The sequence below is a fragment of the Cajanus cajan genome, chromosome 5, assembly GCF_000230855.2.
Source record: "Cajanus cajan strain Asha chromosome 5, NIPB_CcT2T_4, whole genome shotgun sequence".
In the NCBI taxonomy this organism is placed as follows: Eukaryota; Viridiplantae; Streptophyta; class Magnoliopsida; order Fabales; family Fabaceae; genus Cajanus; species Cajanus cajan.
This window is the reverse complement of record NC_138521.1, coordinates 6308178-6323281: the sequence shown is the minus strand read 5'-3', so window position 1 is coordinate 6323281 and position 15104 is coordinate 6308178. Positions and strand designations below refer to the sequence as shown.

Below are 15104 nucleotides of genomic sequence, written 5' to 3'. Positions count from 1 at the left end.
AACTGCATCAAGATGGTTGTCAATATTATTTCTCTCTCTTCCTTAATTACTTTTACTGTTGTATTATATTCCCAATCAACAGTTGTAATTTTGCATTTCCTTGACTGGGGAGACCATAAACTTGAGAGGTCCCCAGCTGTAGCTGCTATATTGGTGCCTATAAATTAATTCCAATAAATGGAAAAGCCTCACAAGTCATGTTTGTAGAATTAAGAGTCAAAAAACTCCACCAAATCAGATTCTTTAGACATGGAGGGAGACAATAATAAAACTCCACCAAATCATCTCATGAAAGAGAGAAAGACATCATGGGCAGATTCCCTCAATTTGGAGGCTGGAAGAGTTTCTATGACTGCAACCCATTTCTCCAAGGTTTGAGTTCTCTCACACTCTTTCTACCTGTTTCAAAATTGAGTGATGATCATGGTAAACCCCAACCAATTATTTGGTGGAAATAAGATAGGTGGAGAGAAAAGTAATAAAAATGAAAGGTGACATGAGATAAAAATAAAATTGAGATGGAAGAGAAAATAAATGTGTGATAAACATTTTGCTTAATAATTTGTTAGGAAGGAATGAATCATATTTGAGACATGAAAACCGTAGTTATTAGCTTATGAAAATCGTATTTAAGATGTGAAAATTTACGTAAAACATGTTATACTATACATATTTTTCTTTTAATACAAAATTATATATTCACTTGTTCTTGAATAAGTTTTCAAGATGATTGTCTCAAGAAGTGATTGCATTTTATAATTTTTTAATCAACGAAAATCAATTTTTTGTGTGGTGCCATGTACAACTAATGGATCTAAGGAATCCTAAGTTTTTGAATGGTGATTAACAGTTGGGGTGGAAGACTACTCTGAGTTTAGCATTTCAAAGCATAGGCATCGTGTATGGTGATATTGGCACATCCCCACTTTACGTGTTCTCAGGAATCTTCACGGAGATATTCATCACAACGATGACATTCTTGGAGTTTTGTCTCTCATAATCTACACCATTGTCATCATACCCTTCATTAAATACGTCTTCATTGTGCTGCACGCTAATGACAATGGCAATGGTAAGATACATGCATTTCATGATTCATCTTATTCACAAATTAAAATTGATATTTTATTTTAGGAAATATTTTTAGTGATATTCTTTTTAACACTATTTGTTATAAAATGAAATCTATTGAAATTCACAAAATTTTGTTAGGTATCAAGTCAAATCAAGTCATGCCTTTAAAAAAACGTCTGTAACAAATAAATAGGCCACAATCTATAATAGAGTACTTTTGTTTGTATGTAATTTCAACACCTATAGTTACTAGTATTCGTAAGGTTCATTATCAATGCACCAATAGAATAAGTTTTTAGTTTCTTTTCTGATGAAATTACTGAACTGATATTTTTATATATTTATAAAAATAAAAATAAAAAGAGAATTATGATCAAAGAGCAGTGTCATTTATTTCTAAATACCAAATGTGGACCCAAGTATTTCCATTTTTCCATTTCTAATTTTCTATAACATTTTTTCCGTGTTTCAAATTTGTCCTTCACATATTAATCATGACGCGTTTCTACGTAGTAAATGACAAGTCAATTCAAAATGAGTAACACAATTTTTATGCATTAACTAGGTGGAGCATTTGCACTTTATTCACTAATATGTAGGCATGCCAAAATGAGTTTGATTCCAAACCATCAACCAGAGGACAAGGAGCCTTCAAATTACAGACTCGAAACACCATCTAACAAGTTGAATAGAGCTTCAAAACTAAAGCAAAAGCTTGAGAGCAGTTATTTTGCTCGAGTTCTGCTTGTACTTGTAACCATGATGGGGACTTCCATGGTCATAGGAGACGGCATTTTCACTCCAGCGGTTTCAGGTTAATCAATTCATTTTAGTTTCTTATGTTTGCTAAATAAATTGAACCACTGATGAATTGTTAAATAGAATAAATACTAAGACAACTGGTGCGAAGAATGTCCTAATTAACAACAAATACTAAGATTAGTCACATTACTTACATGACGATGTGTGTTGTTGAAAAATGGAAGAAAAAAAATTGTATTGCATTAATTCAATAGTATAATATGAAAATGTCATTAATGACATTGAGCATTTGGACTTTGGATGGAGACTTGACATGTTCAAATCTGCATGCAGTTCTATCTGCAGTAAGCGGGACCAGTACCTCATTAGGTCAAGGTACTAATATTATTGAGCCTTTTACTTATTATTTTTTTTATTGTAAGTAATGATAATAAATATTATAATATTTTATTTTATTTTTATATTTTTCAGAAGCTGTTGTGGGGATTTCTGTAGCAATATTGGTTGTCCTTTTTTCTCTGCAACGATTTGGCACTGATAGAGTAGGATCTTCATTCGCTCCAATTCTCATAGTGTGATTTTCATTCATTGCTGGAATTGGTATCTACAATTTATTTAAACATGACGTTGGAGTATTACGTGCTTTCAATCCAAAATATATAATTGATTTTTTCAAACGGAATGGTAAACAAGGTTGGTTTTCATTCGGTGGAGTCTTACTATGCATCACAGGTGAGTTGCATCTAAATATATCTATGCATTTAATATTTTTAATTAAGTTGAATATCATTCTTTATTTCTAACTAACATATAATTGTATGCATAATCATAGGATCTGAGGCAATGTTTGCTGACTTGGGTCACTTTAGTGTGCGAGCCATTCAAGCAAGTAAATAAATTTATATATTTTAGTGATTTGTATCACTTTAACCTATATTTACATTTTTTAATAATAATATATTAACATATATTATATTTATTATATAGATAAAAATAATTTTTAATAAGACAAATCATATTATTATAGAGTATATATCACTGTATAATAATTTTTTATAGTGTTTCTTGATCAAAATCAATAACGTGAATAAACCATGCCAAAAAGGGTTCTTCAATTTCTATCAAAATAAAATTATATATTAATTACTTTTAAACTGATTTTTTTTTTTAAGATAGAAAACATTACAAAGATGACCGCAATAAAGATTGAACCTAGGTCTTTATGCTTCTAACTACCCCGATCCCTCCCCTCTCAACTACTAGGTTAACCATAGTGGTTACTTTTAAACTGATTGTAACGTATGTTGCAGATTAGCTTCTCTTGTGTTGTATTCCCAGCAATATTGATTGCATATTTTGGACAAGCAGCATACTACGAAAGTTCCCAGAGAAAGTATCTAATACATTCTATGCATGTATACCTGGTACATCTCTTAAATTTAAAAGATCCATTGATATAATAATTTTTAAAAAAATAATCTAATCAATGGTTTAACTGATTTTTACTTTTTTCCTATGCTGTGAATTACATGCAGGGCACTTATATTGGCCAACATTTGTTGTTGCTGTTGCTGCTGCCATCATAGCCAGTCAGGCAATGATTTCTGGAGCATTCTCCGTTATATCCCAAGCACAAAGTCTAGGTTGTTTCCCAAGAGTTAAGGTTGTTCATACCTCCACTAAGCATAGGGGCCAGGTGTACATTCCTGAGGTCAACTACATGTTCATGATTGCATGTATTCTGGTCACTATTGCCTTCAAGACCTCCGAAAAAATGACTCATGCATATGGTAACTACACTCAAACTCTCACATACACACATAATAAGAAATTATTAGGTAGTTTCAAATCATAGTCCTCGTTAATTTTTATATGATATGTAAATGAAACTTTTGAATACATGGATTCTACATAGTGATTTCAGATTACCTAATAATTCTCTTCGCACATCATACATTTGAGTACTTCAAATGAAACGTGTAAGCTACAAAATTCTAAGCTTTGTTGTATTAGCACAACATGACAAATGGCCAAGTTTTATGTTTGATGCAGGGATTGCAGTAGTTTGCGACATGCTAATCACAACAACTCTAGTTTCCCTTATAATGCTGATTATATGGAAGAAAAGTGTATGGGTGGTTGCTCTCTTCTTACCAGTAGGTTTCCTTGAGCTTCTTTATTTATCATCACAACTTACTAAATTCACAAAGGGAGGGTTTGTTCCTATTCTATTAGCTTTCATCTTGACAATATTCATGGGAATCTGGCACTATGTTCAAAAGGAAAGGTACATGTTTGAACTCAAGAACAAGGTCTCCACCGAGTATGTGAGGAATCTGACTAACAATCCAAATATAAACCGTGTGCCCGGAATTGGACTTCTGTATTCTGAGCTTCTATAAGGCATTCCTCCTATATTCTCACACTTCATTTCCAACATTCCATCCATCCATTCAGTTGTTGTGTTTGTTTCCATTAAGGCTATTCCCACTCCTTCAGTTGCATTGGAGGAGAGGTTTTTGTTTCGACAAGTAAAGCCAAGAGAACATAGAATATTTCGTTGTATTGTGAGGTATGGTTATAGGGATATGCTTGGGGATCATTTGGAGTTTGAGAGCCAGTTAGTGCTACAACTGAAAGAATTTATAAGGCAAGAGAGCTTTATGCTTGAGGCTGAGGGAACAACACCTGATGAACAAGCACTCACTCCTGAAAATGAGAATGACATGGCAACCACTATTAATGCTACAGATGAAGGTGCTTTAGTTATGTCTCGTGCCTCTTCAGATTCAATTCAACAATCCGAGGTGGCCAAAGGTGTTGAAAAGGAGATTGAATTTATAGAGAAGGCAATGGAGAATGGTGTGGTGTACATGCTAGGGGAAGCAGAGGTAGTGGCAGACCCTAAATCATCTATCTTTAATAAGATAGTTGTCAACTATGCTTATAACTTCTTAAGAAAAAACTTTCGAGAGGGGGATAAATCCATGGCAGTCCCCCGTAACAAGCTTCTCAAAGTTGGAATGACATATGAAATATGACACACATGATGATATGCAGATATGAGAATGATCTTTTTTATTTTGCATGTAATTCTAAGTTTGTATCAAATTTTCAATTATGATCATTAACAGTTGGGCCGGACTCTATGTTTAGCTTTTCACAGCATAAGCATTGTATATGGCGATATTGGCACATCCCCACTTTATGTGTTTTCAGGCGTTTTCACCAACGGTATTAGAAATAATGATGACATTCTTGGGGTCTTTTCACTCATAATCTACTCCATTGTGACCATACCCTTGCTTAAATGTCTTCATTGTAATACATGCTAACGACAATGGCAATGGTACGTTAGATAGCAATGCCTTTTTTCTAGGTTGCAAGTAAATTCAGATTTAGATGGTCTACATGTCATTAACATGTTACTTTCTTTTGCATTAATTAGGTGGAGCATTTGCACTGTATTCATTGATATGTAGGCATGCCAAGGTGAGTTTGGTTCCAAATCAACAACCAGAGGACAATGAGCTTTCAAATTACAGGCTCGAAACACCATCTACCAATCTGAAAATAGCCCAAAAGCTAAAGCAAAATCTTGAGAGTAGTTGTTTTGCTCGAGTTATTAGCTAGCTTTCAGCTTATTGTATTCATTTGTTGGGTTAATAATAAATAATAAATAAAAAAGAGTTTTTGCACAAAATTTGTGATATACTACAAATTGGTATGATATGTAAACATCTTTAATAATATTAGCCATTTGGACTTTGGATGGAAACTTTGACATATTGTTCAAATGTGTATGTAGTTCTTTCTGGAGTGAGTGGGATTAGTACCACACTTGGTCAAGTTACTTATCTTATTAAACTTTTATTTATTTATTTATTTTTTTTTGCCTTCATTGATAATAATTGTTATAATACTTTTACTAGTGAAAAAATACTTTAAGATCGATCATTTTTGTCTTTTAAGATCGATTCCTTGATCGATCTTAAAAGTTGAGCTTTTTAAGATAGGTCGTCAACCAATTTTAAAAGTTAGACTTTTGAGATCGGTCATGCTAATAGCCGATCTTAAAAGTTAAACTTTTAAGATCGGTCACGCTAATAATCAATCTTAAAAATTAGACTTTTAAAATTGATTATACTTATAAGCTTATTTATAAAAATGTCATTGTGTCACTTTTAAGATCGATTCTCTAGTGAACAATCTTAAAAGTTGTAATCTTATTTACAAAAATATTACCGCGCCACTTTTAAGATCGACTCTCTAATAATCGATCTTAAAACCCTGATCTTGAAATTAATTTTTGTACTAGTGTTCAATTGATCTTTTTTTTTTCAGATGTTGTTGTGGGTATTACTATAGTGATATTGGTCACTTTTTTACTCACTACTAGAAAAATGTCATTTTTCTACAATTTTTTTTGCAAAAAAATATTCGTATAAAGTTTTTGCGAAATTTCCTACAAAAAAATATTCGCAGAAATTTTTTGCCAATTTTTCTGCAAAAAATAATTTACAGATATTTCTTACAAATTTTGCTACAATTTAATAATCATGGAAAAAAAATTCCATGGTAAAAATTTGTAGAAAATATTGTAAGAATTTTATTTTATTTCTTGTAGATTTTCTTGCAAAAATAAATTCCCAACTAATGTTTAGTAAATGGTAGAAAAATTTTGCAGGTAACTTTTCCTGCGGATTTTCCTGCAAATTTTAATTCGCAGGAAAAATAAAAAAATATTTAAATTCATAAGTTTAATATTTTAAAAAATCTTCAAGTCCCACATCGATTGAAAATAAAAATAATTAAAGAGTATATAAGTTGGGACAACACTTATCTTACAAGTTGAATTGTATGGTTGAGTATTAGGCTTATAATCTACAATCTTAGAATTTAAAAGATTATATATGAGGCATGAAAATAAAAGATTATGAATTCTTAAAATATATAATTTATAGTAATTTTTTCGTAAGAAATATTCCTGCAAAATTTCTTACGAAAAAATTTGCAGGAAAGTTTCATGTGAATTTTCTTGCGAAATTTTTTTTTGCAGGAAAATTTCCTGCAAATTTTTTTTTTGCAGGAAACTTTCCTGCAAATTTTCCTACAAATTTTTTTTTGCAGGATTTCCTGCATTTTTTTTATAGGAAACTTTCCTACGAATTTTTTTCGCAATAAATTTCGTAGGAAAATTTCTTGCGAATTTTAAAATTCGCAAAAATATATTATCTACGAAGGTATTACCTGCAAATAAAATTTGTAAAAACAACATTTCTTACAAATTTTTATGAAAAATTCGTAAGAAAAATCACATATAATAAGAGAAATTCTAGTAGTGACTCTTCAGCGATTTGGCATTGATAGAGTAGGATCTTTATTAATTTGCTCCAATTCTCTTGGTGTGGTTTTCATTAATCAGTGGAATTAGGCTCTACAACTTACGTAAACATGAGATTGGCGTATTAGGAGCTTTCAATCCAAAATATATGGTTGATTATTTCAAACGGAATGGTAAACAAAGATGGATATCACTAAGTGGAGTCTTTCTATGCATCACAGGTGAATCACATCTAGTCATATATGCAATTAATTTTTCTAATTAAGTTGTCACATTCTTTAATTCTATCTAATATATGATGTATTTTTAATCATAGGGTCCGAGGCAAGGCAATGTTTGCAGACTTGGGTCACTTCAATGTGAGAGCCATTCAAGTAAGTTAATAAATGTATAACTGTAATATATAGTACCTCCAGCTTATGACATATAAAAGGTTAATGATTGTTGTACATCATTTCCTTAATATTATATTTCTTGGAGATGGATGTTATTATTATTTTTGTTCACAACTCACATGACTTTGAGTCTGCAAAATATATGATAATTTTTTTAATGTAGAATTAGAATAAAATTGAGAAGCAAAAGGAAACAAATAAATCATGACAAAATAAGTTTGTTGTTTTTCTACCGAAATAAAGCCATGTATTTTGGAATTCAATTTTTTTATAATTATAATTAAACTGATAGTGTATCATCTGATGCATTAGTTTCTCTTATGTTACATTTCCTGCTGTATTGACTGCATATATTGGACAAGCAGCATAGCTAATTGGGAAAGTATCTAATACTTTCTAAGAATGTATATCTGGTACATTGCTTAAATTTAAAAGATCCATTAATACATTAACCATTCTTATAATCTAATCAATGGTTTAATTGATATATTCCCTTTTTCCCTGTTCTGTGAATAACATGCAGGCCACTTATATTGGCCAACATTTGTTGTTACTGCTATCATAGCCAGTCAAGCAATGATTTAAAGAGCATTTTCCGTAATATCCCAAGCACAAAGTCTGGGTTGTTTCCCAAGACTTAAGGTTGTTCATACTTGCACTAATCACAGGGGCCAGGTGTACATATTCATGAGGTTAACTACATGTTCATGATTGCATGTATTGTGTTCACTATTACCTTTAAGACCTCTGAAAAAAATAGTCATGCATAGGGTAATTATTCTTGTACCTGTCGAAAGGATACACCAGTAGTCTTGTCGCAGTTTGAGGGCCGAACGAGCACTCTAATCGAATATTCCAGTGAAGGGGTTGGTACCTGCAAAAGGCACTTCAACGCTCAAGTCAGGATAAGCACAAATATCTAGAATAATTAATGAACAGTGACGTTACCTTCTGACATGAGCTATTTATATTGACATTTATGGGCCCGGATTACCATGGGCCCTGCAACAGGATTACCATATTAGGTAATATGTCTCTAATCGGCTTATTAGTGTGATTAACTCTTAGTCCCTAATTAAGGGTAATTGTTAACTCCTGCTTGGGAATAGCCTTAGCTTATGTACCATCCGGTGGCCGATCGACGGTCGGTCACCTGGTTCAGCCATATGGGTGCCTTTTGGGTGTCGGTCATTACGTGGCCGAATGACCTTACTAGTACACTTGCCCCCTAGCCTTGGAGAAGGAACATCTTGTTCAAGGGTATAGAAATGGTGTTAAGGTATGTGAGGAGACGAAAGGTTGGAGCAATCTTCGCCGTTGGATTTTGAAGATCTGGCAGTTACTTTTTTGAATTTTCCCGCCATTTTGGTTTTGCTATATATAGGTATGGGTGGTAGGGCCTCCTACGCATATCGCTTTCAGCCAAATTGTGTCGTCTGAGCTAGTTTTAGAGATCCAACCACACACGCCGAGTGATTGCTTTAAAATTTCATTGTTGGTAAGTTCGATTTTATGGCTACTTCTTCTGAAAGCTCTTCGACTAGTGGGGTTCGGTCGTCGTCGTCCGAGGAGTCATTGTCCAGTGCTTCGGAGCATTCACATGTGGAGGTGTCTTCACCGAATGAAGTCAGAGAATCTGGTGAGAGTGAGAGTGGGTCCGAAGAGGCCTCAACTAGTGGGAGTGAGGAGGTGCCGATCAAGAGTAGGCGTGTCTCCAATCGGCAAAAATATGGGTCGTCTGAAGTACCGGAGTACGAATGGGTGAATGGAGAGGTCACTTCGTATTATTCTCGCTACCGAGATACTACTATGATTACAAACCTATTGGAGTATACCAATTGTTTGACCTTCGATGCTGGGGAGAATCCCTACCCGATTAGGGTTCGTGCATGCCGAAACAATGCCTTTCCCAATCCCGACATCGTATGCCTAGACAAACAGGCCGAGCGGATGGCATCCTTTTATTTGTACTATTGTCTTCTGCGAGACTTAAAGGTGAAGTTGTCGTTTGATGAATTCACCATGGGGGTGCTTAGAGTTTTAAACGTAGCGCCGACTCAACTACATCCGAATAGCTAGGCACAGCTTCAGGGTTTTAAACATCTGTGTCGGTGCGTGAACATCAAACCTTCCCCTCTACTTTTTCTCTATTTTTACTCTTCTCGGCCTTCAGACTTGGCGAAATGGGTATCACTTAACTGAGTGGGGAGTCGGGAACTTCTGGATAGCTTCACATCATCTTATAAGAACTTCAAGGCTGGGTTCTTTCGAGTGACCATTCGCCCGAATGGACGATGTTTCTTTTTCGGGGCCGACAATAAGAGTTTGTTTCCGTTGTACTGGACACACGCCCCTCGGCCATATGATGAAGTACCGGACGACCTTTTCACAGCCGAAGAGCAGGGAGACATTCAATTTTTGCTTAAACTTCCTCGGCTTTTGCTGCCGAGGTCACTAATAAATTTAGTGGATTCTTCCCGATGGGATAATGATTTGATAGGTATGTGCTTTTCCTATTTCGGCCTTAAACTAAATTCATATTGATGTTTACCTGGTCAATTTTGCAGGAATCATGGTGAAGAAAGGGGCCGACGAGTTCAACATTCGTGACCTTCTGGCTGGTCGGGTCCAGCATGTTAAGGCTTTTGGGGTTATGGGCAGTTCATTCGTTGCTCAATCCCCTCGGCCCGAACAGGATAACCGGAGTCCACCTTCGCCAACTCGTAAACATAAGAAGGGGAAGAAAGGGAAGGAGGTGGCCGAGGTGAGCCAGAAAAGGAAGAATGTTGAGGAGAGGCCCGAAAAGACAAAGAAGTCGAAACACACTATGACTTCATCGGGAGAAACAGTGATTTGTGTACCCCCTGGGCTAATGTCTCAGAATTTTTGGAGTGAGGGTGTGTCGTCCGACTCACTGGTTCGTCCGGAAGCTATTTCGGATCAGGGACGAGAGTTTTTGAGCAAGGCCGATGCGGTGTCCAAATGGAAATATTATTGTGAGTTGCAGTCTCGTTTGCTGGCGTTGATTCATCAACTTGCCATGGGGCCTCTCGGTGAGTTAATGCAACTACGACAAAGACTTGAAGAGGCCGATAAGGCAACAATCGAGGCCATGACAACGGCCGAGGAAGCTTTAGCTAGGAACCGCCAACTTGCCGCCAAACTAGATGTGCAAAGGCACAACAATGACATGCTTCGGCTGAACCTCCAAAAGGCAAAAAACGAAGAGAACCGCCTAGCAGAAGAGGCCCAGGCCGAATTGGACAGGGTAAAAAAGGAGGCGAAAGAGCGCATTGTGGCTCAGCATGAGGCCGGATTTCGCCACGCTCTTCGGCAAGCAAAGTACTTCGGCCGTTTCTGCGAGGACTTTGAGTTCGACATGACCAAAGACTTTTACCAAGGGTTTTTCATGTCTTTTGCCGAAATGCCTGCGGGAGCTACTCCAGATAGTGATGAACAAGATGATGCTTCGGAGGGGGAAGAGACTCAAGGTGCCTCGGATGACGAAGCCGAGGATGATCATGAAGGACTGACCCACGAGCAAGAGGACGAGCCGGAGACTCAGAAGGATGCCCTCATTCCCTTTGATGAATGATTGCCTTTATGTGTATTTCGTAAAATTTGAATAGTGTAGGATTTAATAGGCCGATAGAGCCTTTTTTGTATCTTTTGTTTGGAGTAATGAAAAGTGACTTTGTGCTTGCATTCCGTAACGATGTTTCATATTGTTAAACTGCTGAGTCCGGAGTTTACGTAAACCCTTTAAGTTGAATATAATCATCTTAATAAGGACCGAGCTAAAGTTGGTCTCTTTTATTAAAACTGAATAAGATTCTTTGAAACAAGTCTGAATGGCCTTACGAACGCTTGAATCAACACCGAAAGAGTTCCTTCGGAATTGAGTGTTTTGGAATCAAAACTGAATGAGGTCGTTCAGACATAAAAAATGAGAGAGTTCCTTCGGATTTGATTGTACTTGAGTGAAAACCGAATGGGTTCATTCGGCCTTGAGAATCAATAGAGTTCATTCAGATTTGATTGTTTTTTAGCAAAAACCGAATGAGGTCGTTCGGACATGAAAAACGAGAGAGTTCCTTCGGATTTGATTGTACTTGAGTGAAAACCGAATGGGTTCATTCGGACTTGCGAATCAAGAGAGTTCATTCGAATTTGATTGTATTTGAGCGAAAATCGAATGGGTTCATTCGGCCTTGAGAATCAAGAGAGTTCATTCAGATTTGATTGTTTTTTAGCCAAAACCGAATGAGGTCGTTCGGACATGAAAAATGAGAGAGTTCTTTCGGATTTGATTGTACTTGAGTTCCTCGGCCGAGTGGGATCACTCGGGAAGGAAGCCTTTTTTGCGTATCCTGAAGGCACATCCTTGGCCGAGTGGGGTCACTCGGGAGGGAAGCCTTTTTTGCGTATCCTGAAGGCACATCCTTGGCCGAGTGGGGTCACTTGGGAGGGAAGCCTTTTTTGCGTATTCTAAAGGCACATCCTTGGCCGAGTGGGGTCACTCGGGAGGGAAGCCATTTTGGAAATAAACACTGAAAAGAAAGATTACACATATATATGCTGAATTGTATTTTATTGATGTGTGCCTCATTAAAAACCTTGTCGGCCAAAACCCCTTTTCACTTTTTTATAAGGGGAAAAAAGACCGATCAAGGAAAAGAGTGCACCATGTATTTACATATTTGATCACTATTACAAAATGTCAACTATAGTATGTCTTCAAATGGGACGAGTTCCATGTTCGCGGAATGATCTTGCCCGAGAGTTCTTCAAGCTTATAAGCGCCATTGTCGAGACTGTATCGAACTCGAAACGGTCCGTCCCAATTAGCTGCTAACTTGCCTTCCCAGGGATTGCGCCTTGCTGATCCCTGTACTCTCCACACTAAATCCCCTTCCTTGAAGCTTCTTTTGGTGAGGTTAGAGTTGAACCTTCGTGTCATCCTCTGTTTACGTGCTTCGGCTATAACTTGAGCCCGAGCACGTACTTCCTCGACTAAATCAATTTCCGCTCGTAAGGATGACTCATTGGAATCTTCGTCAAAATGTGTTTGACGAAAGGAAGGCTCTCCGAATTCGACTGGTATCATTGCATCGGTGCCATATGTTAGTCGGAAAGGGGTCTCTTGAGTTATGGATTGAGGTGTACACCGATACGCCCACAGTACTTCCGAGAGCTCCTCGGTCCATGCGCCCTTTGCTGCCCCCAAGCGCTTCTTCAACTCCGAAAGGATGACTTTGTTAGCGGCCTCAGCCTGACCGTTTGATTGAGGGTGTTTGACTGACGTGAATCGGTGTTTGACCCCCAAGTCTTGAAGAAATTTGTTGAGTTTTCGATCTGTGAATTGAAGTCCATTGTTAGTGATAACGGCATGAAGGATACCGAAGTGTGTGATGATGTTTTTCCAGAGAAATTTTTGAACGTTATTTGCTGTAATTGTCGCAAGAAGTTCAGCTTCGATCCATTTTGTGAAATAATCAACCGCGACGAGCAAAAACTTACATTGCCCCTTAGCAAGTGGAAATGGCCCCAGTATATCCATTCCCCAAAGGGCGAACAGCCATGGTGAATCAATGTTGTGAAGCTGTTCGGCTGACGCATGGATTAGATTACCATGCTTCTGGCATTGAATGCATTTTTTAACAAACTCCATGCAATCAGTCTTGAGTGTCGGCCAATAATAGCCCGAAGTACCTTTGATGCTAAAGTTCTTCCCCCGGAGTGGGAACCGCAGATGCCCTCATGCACTTCTCTTAACACGTAATTAGCTTATTCAGGACCGAGGCACTTGAGTAGAGGAGATGAGAAACCTCTGCGATAAATTTCTCCACCTACCACTGAATATCTCGCGGCCTGAGTTCTCAACTTTTTGCCTGCTGAAGGACATGTCGGCTCGATACCTTCAGTAATGAATCTGAGTATATCGGTCATCCATGTTGAGGATTGCTCGGAGGCTGACAAACATTCAACAACATCAATGCTTGGGTTTGAGAGCTCCAAGTGAAGGGTGGTTCGAAGTTGTCCAGGTTTTCGATTGCTGGTGGCCAATCGGGCTAATTGGTCAGCCCTTTCATTATTTTCACGATGAGTATGTTTCACCGTGACTTCATCAAAATGTTGACACATGTTTTGGAAAGTATGATAATACCTCAACAAATATGCGTCTTTAACTTGGAAGTTCTCATTAACCTACTCTGAAACAACTTTCGAATCGGTCCAACATAACAACTTTCGAACGCCCACTTCCCGAGCCAACCTCAATCCAGCTAGTAACACCTCGTATTCGGCTTGATTATTCGAAGCTTTGAAAGCGAAACGTAGAGATTGTTCAAGTGTCACACCTGTTGGTCCTTCGAGGATTATCCCGTCCCCATTGCCTTGGCTATTAGACGACCCGTCAACACGAAGTACCCATTGATCACTCTCAAAATGTCCAACCGGTTGTAACTCATTAACAAAGTCAGCCAAGTATTGTGATTTGATCAGGCCTCTTGGTTCGAACGATATGTCGAATTCAGATAATTCCACGGACCAAGCCATCATTCGTCCTGCTAGCTCGGGCTTCCGTAGAACTTTGGCAATTGGACAATCAGTCCTAATCACAATTTTATGGTTGTGGAAGTACTCTCGAAGACATCGTGCCACGTGGACCACCCCAAGTGCCATCTTTTCGAGAAGTTGGTATCTTCGTTCGGTGTCTTGTAGCATTCGGCTCACAAAATAGATTGGTTTTTGGGATTCTCTTTCTTGTATTAGGACGGCATTGATTGCCTCATTGGAAACACACAAATACACTATCATATTGAGGCTTGGATCGGGTTTTGAAAGTATCGGGGGTGTGCCGAGTCGATGCTTGAGGATCTTGAATGATTCTTCACACTCTGTTGTCCAAGTGAACTTACTGGTCTTTTTTAACAACCCGATGATGGGTTTGGCCGTTTCGACTAGGTAGGGTAGGAGCCAAGAAAGAGAAGTGAGTCGTCTGGATAAGACTTGAACTTCTTTAATATTATGCGGGCTTCGCATGCCGATAACCGACTGACATTTATCTGGGTTAGCCTCGATACCTCTGGCAGATAGCATGAATCCAAGAAACTTACCCCCAGCTATATCGAATACACATTTTTCAGGGTTGAGCCTCATGTTGTGTTTCCGAAGCTGCTTGAAAACTTCTCCAAGATCACTTTGGTGGGTGCTGAGGTCATCCGACTTGACAACCATATCGTCAACATAAACTTCCAGGTTTCGACCAATCTGATGTTTGAAAATTTTATCCATGAGTCGTTGGTATGTAGCTCCTGCATTCTTTAGGCCGAATGGCATTACTCGGTAGCAGTAGTTGGCCGAGCCCGTGATGAAAGCTGTTTTCTCTTCATCCTGCGGATGCATGCGTATTTGATTGTAGCCCGAATAAGCATCCAAGAAGGTCAATAAACGATGTCCAAACGCCCCATCAACCAATCGGTCAATGTTAGGTAGCGGATAGGCATCTTTCGGGCATGCCTTATTGA

The 15104-nt window shown here is 37.6% G+C and overlaps 1 pseudogene across 1 annotated transcript; it reads left to right on the top strand.

The window, feature by feature from the left end:
* Window positions 1-213: 213 nt before the first annotated feature.
* On the top strand, window positions 214-5120 carry LOC145958193 (potassium transporter 5-like; annotated as a pseudogene). The gene is made up of 9 exons (XR_014433842.1): window positions 214-372; window positions 851-1072; window positions 1640-1888; window positions 2170-2211; window positions 2308-2568; window positions 2669-2721; window positions 3147-3260; window positions 3372-3626; window positions 3889-5120. The product of XR_014433842.1 is annotated as a potassium transporter 5-like (transcript).
* The last annotated feature ends 9984 nt before the right edge of the window (window positions 5121-15104 follow it).